This window comes from Benincasa hispida, chromosome 1, assembly GCF_027475165.1.
Source record: "Benincasa hispida cultivar pf3 chromosome 1, pf3_genome.v1.1, whole genome shotgun sequence".
Taxonomy (NCBI): domain Eukaryota; kingdom Viridiplantae; phylum Streptophyta; class Magnoliopsida; order Cucurbitales; family Cucurbitaceae; genus Benincasa; species Benincasa hispida.
Window position 1 is genome coordinate 79,982,794 of NC_143478.1, and position 17,711 is coordinate 80,000,504.

The following is a 17,711-nucleotide window of genomic DNA, read 5'->3' on the forward strand; positions in this document are numbered from 1 at the left end:
GTTCTAATTTCTTTGGATTAGCCTCAAGCACATGTGCTGGGCAACCCCATATGCGGAAGTGACGCAAACTAGCTTTACGCCCATTCCACAACTCCAAAAGCGTTCTGGCAACACTCTTGGAAGGAACACAATTGAGGATATAAGCTACAGTATCCACTGCAAAACCCCAAAACGAGCCTAGTAAGGAAGCGTAACTCATCATCGATCGAACCATGTCCAACAAGGTCTTGTTTCTCCTCTCCGCTACACCATTCTGCTGAGGTGTACCCAGCGCTAAGAGTTGGGGAAACGATTCCATGTTCTATCATATAGTTCTGGAACTTCAAATCCAAAAACTTTCCACCTTGATCCGATCGAAATGTTTTAATTCGTCTATCCAATGCATTTTCAACTTTAGCCTTAAACTCTCTAAACTTTTCAAAGGAATCAGAATTTTATTGCATTAAATAAACATACCCATACCAAGAGTAATCATCAGTAAAAGTGATGAAATACTCATAGCCTCCCCTAGCTCTCACACTCATCGGACCACAAAGGTCTGAATGCACCAACTCTAGAGGTTCTTTGGCTCAATAACCTTTTCTAGTAAAAGGTTTTTTAGTCATCTTGCCTTCAAGGCATGATTTGCACATCGGTAAAGAATTTTCCTCCATTCTTCACCAACCTCTCAATCCTATTGAGATTGATGTGTTCTAATCGAAGGTGCCAAAGTTGGGCATTTACTTTTGGAGAAACCTTTAGTTTTTTATTTTGAGTTACAACAGTTTTAAACATCTCTATGTTATGAAGGGAACTTGTTGCTAACGGCTTTAGCACATACAAGTTATTTTCCAGTTTTGCTGAACAAATTTCAACACCATCTTTATGAATAAACACTTTATTCAAATCAAAATGAAGAGTATATTTACATTGTATCAAACACTTTACAGAAATTAAGTTCTGCTTTAACTCGGGAATTACATAAACATTATTCAAAATGATAAACTTTTTCTGTAAAGTCAACTGGAGTCCTCCTACTGCCACAGCTGAGACGACGTGCTCGATGCCTACTCGCATCGTAATCTCTCTAGCCTCAAGCTGCTACCAAAATCTAATCCCCTGAAAAGAAGAACAAACATGATTTAGTGGCCCCATAGTCAATAATTCAGGCAGAATCATCATTCTCAACTAAACAAATTTCCAAAACTAGTAAATTATATTTACTTTGTTTTGCCTTGGCCTTAGCCTTCTTCTTCTCCTTAATTCAGCGAGGATAATTTCGCTTCCAGTGCCCATCCTGGTTGCAATGGAAACACTTTTCTTTGTCAACCAACGTTGGTCACCTACCCCACTGGGCGATAGGCTGTGGGTTAACAAGTGCCTTCCCCTTCCCTTTACCACTCTTCTTCTTCTTCCACCTGGAAGTGTTAGAAGTAGAAGGTACAGACTTAGTTCTTGAGGTTGAACCCTTGTGGAACTTCTTTGATGATGAAGCAACATTTGCCTCACTAACCTTCTTCTCCTTACTTTTCAGCAAGGATTGGAATGTCTGCAACTCATTGAGGACAGTTGTAAGGGTATAGTCCACTTTGTTCAGTATCGCATTACTGACAAAGTGCAGGAAGCTATCTAGCAACGAGTGTAGAATGATGCTAACCTGCTACCCTCATCGATGCGTGATCCATTCATCTCCGCCATATTGAAGTGGACCATCATGTTCAGCACATGTTCATGAACAAAGGTGCCTTCCTCCATTTTGGAGTTGAAGATGCATTTTAGAGCTTCATGCTTGAGCTGTCTAGACGGTTGTCCGAACATTCCCCGCAGGGACTCCATGATCTCACGCGTTGAGATCATAGGCTCATGCTTCTTGACCAAAACGTCATTAAGACTGGCCAAGATGTAAGCTCGGGCCTTCTCGTTCTCCCGTGTCCAGCGCTCATAAGCTTCCCGAACATTTCGAGCGGCATTTTGAAGTGGAATAGGAGGGCACTCCTCTATAAGGACGAACCTCGGGTCATCGATAATTAAACTTGTAATGATCGTGTGTTTTTAACTAGCGTAGTTCTCGCCAGTCAATTTGTCGGTGCTTAATAGAGCTAATGTGGCTGTAGCCATTTTTACGTTGCTGAAAAATAAATAAACTTAATGAGTCTATGCAATACCACTTTTAACACCAATTTTAGTTTTAGCAAAATAGTTTCCATCTACCTTAAGTGAAAAGACATCTATTTGGCAATGATGCCCCAGCAAAGCAAGACAAACGATCAGTTGCCTCTCACTGGGATGTGACACTCTCAACCATTAGGTAGAAACAATTCTTGTAACTGACCCTAACAGTCACCATTTTTTGGTCTAGAACTGTTAATTTTTAACAATTCTACGTAAGTGTAACCCCTCATTTTCAGTCCTAGATTCCCACTCTAATACGCCCACCGTAGGAAAAACCAAATTAGGACAAGAGACTAAAGCGATCTAATCATATACAAGAGATCAGATGAAGAGTCGTGAAAAACTGTCATCCTATAGGGGACACTCTCAGGGTGCCTCGAGGTGATGCATAGAAACGTTATCCAACCTAATCAGAGAGATCGTGGGATATGTTATCACACGTCCTGCTCCCACTTACTATGAACATTCTCTCCATTCACCTTGGTATTAACCTACACAAATACCATCCTTTAAGGGGACACTCCCAGGGTGCCACGAGGCCGAGGATAGATCTTATGGTGTGAACATAAAAGGAGAAACATTAAGAGGTTTAAAGGAAGTATCATATACACCAAGTACCTCCCACTAAATGTTCTACCTATGGGTTCATTAATTTAGACCATCCGGCTACTGATTTTATTTAAGTTAGTTTAATTTGCTCAAAAACAACTCCTGTCTTTGAAATTAACTAGTTCAAGTCAAGTCCCATTAAACTCTTTAACGAACTATCCTCAAATTTGCATGCATGCATCAAATCTATCTAATTCACATTTCTAGGTAGGTTCCCAGATAGGGGTGTTTTGTTTCCGTCAGCATAAGTACCCCAGTCTAGACAAAACTCGCTTAGACAAAAGGTCCCTTATAGATAGATTTGCTACATATTTAATCTTTTATTAGTCAATTTAATCCTATTAAACTAATTAAAATATTAAACCTTAGGTTGCTAATCTCATTAGAATCGTGATCTTAGGTCTATCTCCAACAAGTTTTAAAACTCTTTTAAAATCACGATTCAAGCCTAAGTTCGCATGTATGTCTTTCTTATCGAGTTTAGTTTTAATTTTTCTTATAAAACTTATAAAAGAAACAACTAAAACTCATTCTTGCTATGCATAACTAGGTATTTATAACACTTATAAATTTAACCTATATGTCATGCTTCATGCAATGTCTATTCATTACTATATATAACTCTTATATACTTGGTAATGAGCTAAGCAAACATGTTTCCATACATCCTTATACTATAACACTTATAATATAAAGAAGATGCATGTCTATGCTTAATGCATGCATAAATATAACTCTTATATTATATGATGCATGAGCATGCTCTTATGTAATTTAAGTCATACAAACAACTAAATCATAACTCTTACAATATAGAGATGATGCATGACCAATGCATAACTTAAGGTAGGATTTCAACTATATGGCATACCATATGACATATAATAAAACATACATCTCATGTACATTCATCACAATTAATGGACCGGGATGATTAGCCTCAAAAAATCGAAAATTAAATTCTATCTATTACATAAGTCCATTTAGCAAACCAGTTCATAAGTGAACCGGGTCTTAAACCGCTCGGGCGAAGCCTCCCTGATCGTTTAGTAAATTGGGCGAGTAACCACGATCGCTTAGCTACGATCGAGTACCATTTATAATGCGATGAAGCATGAGGCCACTCAATCATTTAGCGAACTATTTTAAACACGCAAGTCTAAACGATCGTTTAGACAACTACGTTGCTGTGAAGCACGATCGTCTAGACGATCATAGAGCAATCGCTTAAGTAACTTTTCCTACGCGATCATGTAGTTAGTGACTAAGCGATGAAGCTTGCTAAGCTACATGATCATTTAGTGCGCACGTGTCAACCTTGCTGCCGAGTATCCGATACTCAACGATCGCTTACCCCATCGTTTACATGATCTGACCAACACTTAGACTTCTTCTTCCTTGAAGTAACACGCAACTCCTTGCCTTGAAGCTTCATCACGAATGACTCATACTGACTCAAACACTTTGAATTACAGACTCAACAGTAAGTTAATATGTCCAAAAACACAGGGGCCCTTACAATTAAATTTGAATGTAAAAGAACTCAATAACTAGAGGCAACCATCCCAGAAACTCCATTAATCTACATCTACAAACATATTTAACACTTAAACATGATGTAGACATGTTTACACCCACCAAGAATGTAAATGCTATTCTATACATTAATGGATTTTGAATATCAAAACCTAGCTTTGATACCAATTGAAGGAACTCTTATCAAAGAGAACCTATGAGCGGAAGGAAGATCGTTCAAAATCATTATGACAGAATTACAAGCATTCACAAACCTACAAACTAGTTATGTATTTCAGAACAAATTACGACATGCTTTCATAAATAAATACAAAGGGACGTGAGACATGCCTTTTGAAGAACTCTTCTTCTAACTTTCTCTCACTCTCGTGGAGTCTTGGACCAGCACCTCTCGCTGTCACTTAGAACACCAACCCAATCTTCTGGTCACGAACAAACTTCTCCACGAACACTTTTCTCCACAAACAAGAAACCTCTTTAGACACCACCACTCAGTAACCTCGGTATTCTCGGAGTGAGAATCTAGGAGATGTGGGCGCTGTTGGATTTTGTAGAGGTTTGGAGGAAACAACGATTGAACTCAATGACCAAGCAAGTAGGAGAGGATAGTGTCTATCATATAGACTTTGTGCTTGATCATTTAGTAAGAGACAATAGGTACACGATCGTTTAGGAAAAACATCTTGATCGTTTACACGATCGTTTAGAGAATATCGCTCAGGCACGCGATCGTTTAGTAAAAGATCACATGATCGTTTAGACATTTGCACGTGTACATGATCGTTTAGACAAACACTTGAAGCTGTCATGTAGTCTCTCGTGAGCTAAACGATAAGCAGTGTACTCAAATATGCGATACTACGATTTCTTTTTCAAAATGAAAACATTTTTCATTTTATCCTTCAGTTATGAAAACTGAATACAACCTCCTACTTTCACGTACGGTTAAGGAGAAATCACCCACAATTATCTCATAATTGTTTTAATTATAAATAAATATAATAACTAACTTATCATATTATATTTATAACCTATAGTTTTAATATCACATCATATGCAACATTTAAACCATAGTCCTTTTTTCCTTTACTTGATATAAATCATATTTATATCATTTTCCTCCAATTAATGTATCTCATACATCATGTCAACTATATCATATATAATTGAACCAGTTTAATCATATCATATATAATTAAACTCTTTCTTGTCAATTTGAACACTTCAGACTGCTCCAAAAACTGATTCTCAACTTGAATCCATTAAGCTACCAAGGGGACCTTATGGACCTGTAGCTTAAAGCTCCAACGATATGTGAATAGCAGACTAAACTCTTTATTCATGAGATCCACCATCCGTTAACTGTCGGGCACTCCACTAAAGACCGATAGTTGCACCCTTCTCATTACAGATATATTTTTGTGTCCAATCGAATATAACCAATCAACAGTACGATAACCGTTCACAGATGCTCGTAAATACAACTGGGCCAATTTACCGTTTTGCCTATGTAGTTACATCTAACTTCTTAAGTACCACTGATCCCTCTAATGAACAATACATCATAGTCCTATTATGAGTGGACACCTCTCGGGCCATGAGAAGGTGTGTGGCGCCACATCGTTCAAGCCTCGGAATCAGCCCTTAAGGGAGCAATCTATCTACTAACCCCTGCTTCGGGAAAGGAGTGAATTCCATCTTGTATAGTTAAGTTTCCAGTTCCCCAATCAGATGAATCCCCAAAGTGGTAGGTTTGAGTCGGCAATCTGGCCACTCGCACCCATGCAAATCAAAGGACCGCCCTCAAAGGCAAGAGTTTTCAACTCACTCAGGATTAAAGTCATGTTACCTATGGTCATCCTAATGAAGTGAAATCTCTGTCATGAACGACGTTATATAACGAAACTAAATACTTCGTGGTCCGATCTTATACAAACTCCTTTATATAGGATATTTCCGCTCACATGTCTCCACATGAATGATCAGGATCAGTCTATCTGTAGCACATCACAATACTTGTAACTATATATAAAGCGGGCACATCCGTAGTGTCATCAGGATAAGGTTTCCCTCCTATATCCATATACTACAAACCATTTTGGTTATCACTTATGGCATGATCCACCTGTATGTCTCCATATACATGCTTAAGTTACAACGACAACCAGGGATCTTAGTTTATTGGTTTGTGGTAAAGCAATTAATACATCTCATGTTTCATAGAAAACAGTGAAGAAAATATCTCATATTATTATATCACAAGCATTTGTTCAATACAGGTGTTTACAAACTACAGGACCCAACGAGAGTTTAAGGCATCAACCCCAACAAGAACCACTACTATAACGGAAAGAGACAACAATTACGTCATAAGGACAATACCATTAGAGAGTTCCTCACTACTGGTATAGTTAAAGTGGATCATATACAAACTGATGAAAACTTGACAGATCTTTTGACAAAAGAACTAGCCAAAGAGAAGGTTTTCAAAACCTCAGAAAGGATGAGATTCATGCCTATAGAGAGATGAATCATTGTGAGGAAAACCCAACCTGTAAACTAAATATCTCAAGAAACAGATTCAACGGGTAATAACTGATCACTAATGATAAAGTGAACCATTCTAATACGAACATAGAGTTCCCTTCCTATGACCTAGAGTCTGAGCATGATATCCTAAAGTGTAAGAAAGGTTAACTTAGTTCTTAATGAGATTTATACTTGATGTCAAGTGGGTGCCTAGTTACAGGAGTACTCCTGATAGACTCACTTATATGAATGGGAAGGGGGGCCACTTCCCATGAAGTTCTTGGTATACTCTTTAGAGCATTCATTAAACCGGGATACAGGTACTAGGCCTTAAAGTACAGGCTTTCAAACTACACCCTAATGATACTGTGTGTGAGATGTTGTTAAAGATAGAGTTCAAAATCAAAAGTTACTCTAGTATATTTTGAATCATCTACACTATGTAAAGGTTCAAGTCGTAAGACACCTTTGCTTATACACAGTTTTGTATAGACTGATATTGTTCAATGAAAAATGCTTTTCTTATATTTTTAAATTTTCAAATGGGGGATTGTTGGTGAAAATTCAAGTTTTTAAAGAAAAAAATAAAAATCTTTGGTTGAGAATCCCATATTGTTTATTTTTTAAAAAAAGAAGTCTCCTTCTTATACTTCCTACCTTTGGTTGAGAATCCCATATTGGTTGAGAATCCCATTCGGACGGATCGAGGTGCGTGGGTGGCGTATGTATGTGATTATTTTTTATTAAAAATTATTATTATATTATATTATTTAATTTTTCTTTTATTATTTTATAATAAATAAAAGAAAAGGTCTCAGTCTTCCGCTTGCGTCGATAATCCAGTCTTTTGTCTGCGTCTTATGCGCACGTTTTATGGCTCTGCGTGCCTCTCTCCCTATCAGTCTCGCGCAACAGTTATCCTTCGAGGCCTATAAATGGCGCAGGCCCTTTCATCAGTCTTCACTCTCATTTTTCATTCTTTACAGATTTTCTCTCTCGACCTCGTCTTCCTTTCCATTTTCCATTTTCGTTTTCTGAGCATATTAATCCTGAAGGGTGTCGTTTTCTAGTTGGGTCCAGTGTAGCTCTGATTGAGACAGTTTTGTAAATTTTGGGTTGTTTTATCTTGGGGACAACGTGGCACTTCTGTAAAATTGCTTGCACACTTGAACAGAATCGCAAAACGCCTTAAAGAAAGCGAGATTCGTGACTCAGCCTGTAACATGTTCTGATTTTATAGTTTTCGTGTTCTCCTGACGACTGTTATTCACGACTGTTCACTGCTCACAAATCTTGACCGTCGAAGGGTAGTCGATTCCAATAGTTTGAAAATAAATAAATAAATCAATCAAACACACATAATCTTCCATATGTATAAAAGGTTGTTGGGTACTATTTATGTCATAAATTACAAACATATATATCCTCCTAAATTCAAAGACATAATTATTTTCTAATGTTGAGATTATAATAATTATAAGATAATTGAGAAATGAGAATGAATAAATGATGAAAAGCTTATGATAACTTCAAAATAATATATAATGAATGACAAGTGAAAAACACTTGAAAAGTGCTTTCTTAACTAGGCTTAGATTTTGGTTAGCTTTATTGTATAATTGAGTTCTTTGATGCTCTGTTTATTTATTTTTTAGGAAACGAGTACTTGAATCGATATGAGTCAAATATAATGTAAAAAGACAAAAAATACCTTTAAAAAGGTCAAGTTTTGACCAAGGGCAAGAGAAGAAGTCAAAAAAGGGTTAAAAAGCATGGAAAAAAAAGAAGACATAGAGTGTTGGCGATAGCATAGAATAGGCTACAATGAGGCAATGCCACAACGCTACGTCGATTTTTTCCTATTTTAATTCTGTTTTTTCGTCATTTTAGGTGGAGTTCGACTTGGGATCACTTAGGATTTTCATTTAGGATTTCCATAAAGGTCGAGAGATTATCATTCAGAGAGGTTTCCAGATTTTAATCGTGGGATTGATGAATTTGGAACAAGAAGAGGACATTGAGTGGTGCCATCGATAGATATCTCTCTTTTCTCATCTATCTCTTTATTTGTCTCTATACAACATGATTTAGGCTTGTATTCTGAACATAAGTAGCTAAATTATTATTAGTTCTAAGGTCTGATTGTGTTAAACATTATCTGTAGATGATTCTTCTTTTGTTTGATTGATTGAATTATATTTGCTTTTTGTCATGTTTGTGGTATTCAAATTGAATGTTTGATCACCATTTGATTAATTTAGGATTTTTAATTCTGCTTGAGAGAGAGATTTATAAACTGAAACTAGCATGTTAAACTAACAATGGAATATACATGAGAGTGATAAGAAACTGTTAAAGGCTAATAACGAAGAAGTTTAATGTTATGTCTATTAGTTTCAATTGCATAAAAATAGGATTGGTTTTTAGACATTAGAAAGGGTTGAGCTTGAAAGATGAAAAATGAATTATAGATTTCTAGGCCTAAACTAATAATTAAATTGATTGAATGAAAATCCTTTAAATCCATAATCTTTGTTGAGTAAGATCAATACTATAGGACGTTTTAGCTAAATGAATTCCTAATTCGAACGTTTATTTGCTTTCTCAAAATTTGTGTTTGAAAAAACATCAAGTTTTGAATCCCTAGATAAAGTTGATACGATTTCTTAATAGCTAGTTGAATTAAATAAGTAATTCCTAGAAAATGATACTTGGTCTCTTTTTGACCTTTTACTAAACTAAACTCGACGCGTACGCTTATATGTGTCAACAAGAAAATTACTTTTAGTCGACAAATTTAGCTTAACTCAACAGTAATTGACATAGTTTTCATCCCTAGAGATCGAAGGTTTGGTCTTCTATCCCTATCGTTATTGTACTAAAACAAAACTTCTAATTCTCCTTATCTAATCAATTTAGAACGGGTGGAATGTAATAATTATAGGGTGAGTTGTTACATCTCTAATTAACTATATTGAACCAAGATTAACTAACAATTACATCCATAGATTAACTAACACACTTACATCCAACTGTCAACAAACTTGAATTCTCAAAACTGAATGGTTTTTTTTTTTTTTCTTATTTGATGGAAAGTTTTAATTATTAGTTTAGAAATAACTTTTGTACTTCCATTTTCTGAAAAATAAATATGGATAATTGCAATTATTAAGCATGGGTGGGTTAGTGAAGTAGTCTACTTAAAAAAATACAATGGTAGAATGTGGATATCCAATGTCATACAGCATTTACATAAAGCTATATAAACTTTACAACTTCTTTTTTAGCTAATTGGACTTATATCTTACATCATCATTTTTTTATTTTTATTTTTATTTTTTGTTATTATATACAAGTAAAAGACAAGGCAAAAACAACAATAATTAGTTGGTTTATATTAATTTCTTTTCCATGTAAAAATATTGTTTTAATGGAAAAGTTGTTAGCATTAACAATAAAGATAAGCTTGAGATTATAGTTTATAATTATTTCTTAATTGACTTTTAATACTAAGTCTAATTAAACCAATTTTGATTGGGGCACTCCCATTATATAATGCTAATGATGGTGCTTTGTGTTAAATAATATTTTCCTTTTTTTCTTCTCTTAATGAAGACAAAGGTGTTTGATTATCAAATAATAAAGCTGCCTACCCCATTATTTTCCTCTCATGTTTTTTTTTAAAAATAATAATAAACATACTTTACTCTTTTATTTTGTTAGAAAAACATATTTTACTATTGGAATAAAGGTAAATGTTTAATTTATTAATAAGTGACATTGGCATATTAATTAAGTAATATATATAATGAGAGCATAAAATTTAAAGAAATCTCTAGAGGAAGTGAAAATTTTGATCTCTCCAAGATTTTTATGCTGCTGAGATAGTGACTGATTTAATACTTTATTGAAGGTTTTTCCCCCTTTTTTTGGTATGAAAAAATTTAGATATAAATTTAATGCTAATTTTAAATAAATTAGGGGAATTCTTTTTTCTTTTTTAATTCCTAATGCTTAGCAAATTTGTATTTACACTTATTTCTATGCATCTTCTTCAATTATAAAGAGAAAAAATAAAATGTATACATATATATAACTTTTATAAATGTCACGTGACAATTTGTGATTGAACACTTAGATAGATTAGCCCAAAATGAACTGGTATTTTTTTTCTATAAATTCTAGCTTTAAAACAGTTCCACCATTCTCTCAAAATTTTAGAACTATTCAACTGCACATTGTTTATCTATGCGCATATTAGATTATTATACTATATGATTTGATTTTTAGTTTTTAGTTTTTAGTTTCTGAAAAATTAGCTTATAATTATTACTTTCAAGTTTATAATATTCTTTGTTTTGTCATAATTTTTCACTTAGGTTTTAAGAAATAACTAAACCAAAATTTGAAAACTAAGGTCTCATTTAGTAACCATTTTATTTTTTTGTTTTTGTTTTTGTTTTTGAAAATTAAGCCTTTAGATACTACTTCCACCTCGAAATTTCTTTCTTTGTTATCTATTTTTCATCAATAGTTTAAGAAACCAAATCAAATTTTGAAAACTAAGAAAATATAGTTTTCAAAAGTTGTTTTTATTTTTAGAATTTGACTAAAAATTTATGTTAGAAAAACAAAATTGTTACCAAAAAATGATAGATAACTAAAATTTGAGTTTTACCAATATGAAATATCATAATGAAAACAAACAAATAATAATAATAAAAAAAAAGGCTTTAGAGACCAAAATTTTAGAATCTTTGAGATCATAAAAATTATTTTTAAACATGCATAACTTCCAAACAAGTCTTATTTTATTCTTAGTTTTTGAAATAAGACTAAATTATAATAAACGTTCTATAAAGTCTTTGATAATAAGATCGAGCACAACTTAAAAAAATGAAAGTGCTATAATAGTCTTAAAATAAAAGATGAGAATTCAAACCACAAATCTCTTAGTCGAGAGTATATATTTATGATAATTTGAATTAAGTTGATTATTATTATAATAGGCTTAAAAATTGGTATGGAAAGGGGAAAAAAAACAATACATATAAAATATAGTTTGCTTGGTATTGTGCAAGTCTTTGGAAGATATTGGTTTTTCTTAATTGCTCTCTGTGTCTCATTTAAGAATTGATAGAGAGATTCTTCTCTTATAGGCTATTGTCCACTTGTCTCCTCAACTTGAATGGTACTTTTCTTAGTTGCCATCATTTTTTTTTATATATATATAATTTTTCTTTTGACTCTGGTTTTTTTTTTCTTTTTTAATTTCCTATGCTGTGGGAAGGCTCCAATGAGGTGTGGCTGTCAATTGTTCTAGGGCTCATCCATATCCTCAAAATGAAAACTATGTCTCCTTTGATAAGTTAATTGTAAACAAGAAAAGTGTGATGTAAGATTTATTAGATTAAATTAAATTAATTATGCAACATGTGAGTGGTTTATTTATAGATATTTTGTTTCAAAATATTTTAAAAAGATAAAGATAAATGATATATAAGACTACGTCCTCTGAAGATTATTTAGAAACTATATTCTATATAAAGTAGAAAGTTTTTTTTTTTAAAAATTGTATTTTTTGTTTTTCTAAAGAGAATAGCTTTCAGAATGCTTATAAAAGTTAAAATTATTGCAAGCAATAAGAATTGTTATTTGCAAATTCATGACTAAAAAAATAACATTTCCACCCACGAAGTTTAAAAATAAAAATTATAACCTCCATCCTCCATTTTTCTTTTCATTTTAAAAATGAAATGAAATTCAATTCTAAATTTTAAAATAAAATAACAACACTATTTTATTTTAATAATACCTTAAGATTTTGAGTATATAAATAAGTTAACACGATAGTCATGTTAGCTAATTAATTCGAATATAAATTTTTCAAGACATTATCTCCTCAAACAAAAGGTCATAATTAATTCAAATTCACATATACACATATGGAACTTTAAAAATAAAATAAAAAGATTTTAGTGAAGGTTTAATAAAATTTTAATACATGTAATAATAATATGTTGTGGGAGGTTAGAGATGTAAATTTTTTATATTCTTCATGAATTATATTAATATCAAATGATTGGAAGAAGAATTTGATTGGAGGATGTGTGAGGAGGGAAAATTTTCCAAAGGAATAATTTTCACACAAAGAAAAGTATTAAATCTAAGCAAATATATTGGGTGTTTGATTAGACATGGCTTAAAGGTTATGACTTTTTTTTTTTTTTTCTTCTTTTGTGAAATAAAAGGTTATGACTTTTTCTCCCCACAAAAAAGGAATCCAATATTTATGGAAAAGATTCTGGCTAAGTAAGTAGAAGGAATATTCTAATATTGTGGCATAGAATCTATATATGTGTGTGTGGAGAACCAATTCTATATAAGTAACAATAATAACATTGATAATATTGTAAAATAACAATAAATATATTAATAATAACAATAATGATAAATATATAGAAAAATATCAATTTATACTTTAAATGTTATATCAATTAAACCATAAACTAATAATTATATCAATTTAAATCCTAAACATTAGGTTATATCGATTTAATCCCTTTAACTTTGGGAATTGTATCAATTTAAATCTCAAACTAATAATGTTATCAATTTAAACTCTAAACTATTATAAGTATATCAATTTAAGCCATAAACTTTCATAAATATATCAATTTAAACCCCAAACTTTCATAAGTGTATCCAAATAAAACATAATATGATTTTTTAAATTGATACAATAAATATGAAAGTTCAGGATGATATGCTTATAAAAGTTCAAGGTTTAAATTGATACAACTCTTAACATTCAAGATTTAAATTGATACAATCTAAAATTTAGGGTTTAAATTGATACAATTATTAATTTAATATTTCAATTGATGTCATCCCCAAAATTCAGGATATAAATTGATATTCATCGTAAATATAATTTTTCCTCACTCACGTAGCATTTGAATAGGGGTAAGGTAATCTTATAGGGCTTTGTATTTTCCATTTTAATTTTTACTATTATTACTTTGAATTTTTAGGAAAAATTAAAAATCAAAGCTACTTTTTTACTTTTGACTTGAATTTAAAAATTATCTTTAGAATTTTATTATAAAACAGAAAAAAATAGTAATAAAAAACTCCTTTTTCCTAAAACCAATAAAGTACTAAAAACAAGATGGTTGTTTTCTTTAAAAAAAATGTCATGTATTTATATTTTAATATTTTGTAGTAACTTTATACATTTGTTTTGTATCTTGATTTAATCTTTTGGTTAAATGTACCCTTCAAATATGGATCTCCGACAAGGATTATGATATTTGTTTGAATACTTTAAAATCGAGAAGAAGGTTTGGTCATAATATCAACTAACTATTCTTCAATTAATACAAATTTTCGTATGAAGTGGTGAGCAACTTCAATATGTTATTCATCAATTATGCATAATTGGATTAGCTACCAGATAGATACCATTGATATTATTATTAAAAAAAAAAAAAAAAAAAAAAAAAAATCCTAGCATAGAAGACCAATTGCCTAAAGAAAAGGCTGCATCCAAATCATCTATTTGTTGCATCATAAGAAAAAATTGAACTAAAATAATAATAATAATCAAAATTTGGAAAAATTGACAAAATTGTATAGTTGACATATATCAATAGGTCAAACATTGAGAAATTAGCCATTTCTAATAGAACCTGAAAAAAAAGGAAGATACATAACTTTAAATTATTAATCAATCAAACAAGTCAAATATGGCAACATGTAATTAACAAGAAAATAGAAATTTTGGTTGGAAAAGGGCATAATATAATAATATATTATCAACTCCTCTATTAGTTTTATATTATAAATATTAACACATCAACCCTCTTTCATTTCATTTTATTTCTTTTTCTATTTTTATTTTTAGGAGTTCAAATCAACCAACCTTCATTAATTATTAAAAAAAAATCAAATAATTTTGTCAACCTGACATCCTTTTCAGTTTCTCCATTAGGAACCAGCCTGCCTATTATATTGTGAGGTAGGTTCCAAGTTTTGGTGATAAATACAACATTAATTAGTGAATTAATTGACCATTTCAAAATACAATTAAAAAAAAAAAAGGAAAATTAAGATAACAATTATATATAAACAAAAAGTTGTAATTACAAGCGTCATAGAGACAATTAAAGAATAGAAAAGTGAAGTTTCAGGTCGGCAAGAATGAGAAAATCATTGTTTAGAATATAAGTATCGAATCTCAAAATCGAAATTTGAAAATAAAGGATTCAATAAAAAGTTGTATTTAAATTTTTAATTATGTGTTTAATAGTACGTTCAAAAATTTTTATATTATATTTATAAATCATAAAATTAGTTAGAGTTATTCACACTAATTCTCAATTAATAATAAACTATTATTAGTTTATTTTGAACATGTTTTAGGTTAAAAAACTGTATAATTATTATTTCGTAATATTATATAATTTATAATACATTAATAATACATATTTTAATCACACATAAAAATTTTGTTTTCAAAATTTACTTTATTTGAATCACAAAATTTGAAAACAGTTTTCAAAACCAGAATTTGGATGATATATTAAATATATTTGTTAAACTCAATAAATTTAAAAACACAAAATAGAATCTAGATTGTGGATCAAACCATCTCTAAATTTTGAATAAAGCCATGTTGGCTTTAGTGGCTTAAATATAACACTTTTATGGTGTGTTTAAAATAGTTTGGAATATATATAAAAACAAAATCAATCTTAATACTTTGGATAATTTAATTAAGGTGTGTTTAGTACAACTTATTGAGTAATCATACGTATGGTCAAAATTATTTAATTTGTTTTTAAATAAGATCTTAATAAATAAAAAGATATTTTTAAACTTTGAACTAATTTTAAAACCATTTCTGATGAAACACTTGGGTGATAAATTATCCAAATGATTTAAAACAAATTTGTTATTTCAAGAAATTTCAAAAGTATTAAGATATAAAAACATTTTTATCAAAAATCTTAATTACAAAAGTACCCTTAGATTTGAAAGCTTGAAAAATAGATTTAAATTATATGATATTTGAAGTTTATTGATGATTTAGTGGTTTGAATAAAGAATGAAATCTTCATTTATGTTTTGGAAAAAGTAAAAAATTATGTTGTTTCTCGAATTCTAACCTTTTTCGTTCATGATGAAAAGGACGAGAACATTTCAATTGGAAGCAGAGAGATTTTTCAATGATAATTATTGAGGTTTTTTAGTAACTTAGATTACAAGAAGAAAAGATGAAGGAGTAGAAGGGAATATAATTGTTATCCGTAAACAAATAATGATCGACAATATATTTTTGCCAAATAAGCAACAAATGTCAACAATTTAATCATTAAATCATCTTACCATAATCAATTAATGGCCAAAGTAGTTCATTAACTATATTTAAAACTATTTTCTAAATTTTAAGGACTAAAAATATTCCTTTTGAAATCTCTAAGGATTTAATAGACACAAACTTTATAAATTTCATGAACAAGAACGGCCGTATTTTGCCATTAATTTTTCTACCTAGTTACTACCTGAACTTTATCTATGTTAAATTCTATAAATATTTATCACATTTACATGAATAATCATCTTGTAGAAAAATATAGTACTTTGTGAACTTTATATTATGTGAAATCTATTTAATTGACATTTATTGATCAACCTAACACTAAAATGAATTAGATTATTTTCAGTGATAGTTTCAATTTTGACTTGCAGCTCTAAACAAGTTAAAGATGATAATAAAAGTTGAGAAAAAATGAGTATTGAAATCTTGAAGTTATATGTTCCAAATTTGCATACATCTTATTTTTAAGCAAATCTTGGGATAAACTAGATTAAAGTACCAAATGTAGGTTCACTTTTTCAATTGAATCCAATTTTGCAACATGGGAAAGTGGGGGTTGAGGCTGCAATTTTTTAAAGGATGACATCAACTTTTACCTACTAACTTTATATATATATTTATTAGATGACAATTATTCACTTCTTAATTTGTTATGATTCAAGGATTTCAAAGTGAAAGATTTGATTTTTCAACCATACTCCTTTTAGAAAAAAAGAAAAAAGAAAAAAAATATCCATTTTCTTTTTCAATTCTTCAATTTGCCTTTTTGATACATGTCATGAAATGCATGTTTTAGAATGATATTTCTATTCTTTGACTTAGGAAAATGATCATTCATTTATATGTGTTTATCCCATTAATGGTCTTAAATAGATAAAATGGTCTTATGAAAGTCCTTTCAGTCTCAAAAGTTATTTTTACTAATTTTTGTTGATTTTACGAACTTTGGCATGAAATTTTGATTAATTTGAAGAAGTTTTCTTGATGCGCCCACATTAAAATCCTAAAATATGGAATTTTGCCCAATCTTTTGTGGTAGCTATTTTTTCGGTCCAGAATTGTTTTTCAACGCTGGAATCGTCTGGCAAACCTTCGAAGCATTGATTTCGGACTATAAAAAGATGATAAGCCTCCTCTTTCTAGCATCCACGATCTATCCATGAAATTCAACCACCTTGGATGAAACTTCACCTTTACAGTAAAAAAATCTTCAAGAACGAAAGTTCTTCTGAAGTTTGAGAGCTCTAGGTCATCTCTACCCTGTGAAAACGAGTGGAGAGATAGGATTCATCCTTGAAAAAGGAGAATCACCCTAGGGAAAGATTAGGAAAGTGAGAGATTGCCGCAAGACATCATCATATAGTATTTTTTTCAGCATTTCTTTAGTTCATTTTGGCACTTTTCTATGTTCTTTTTTTCATTTGTTGATCATTCTTCTTGTAATCATGGTTATCGATCTAACGCAATTCGTGAAGTAATCGAATTCCTGTAGCGAAAGCAAGTG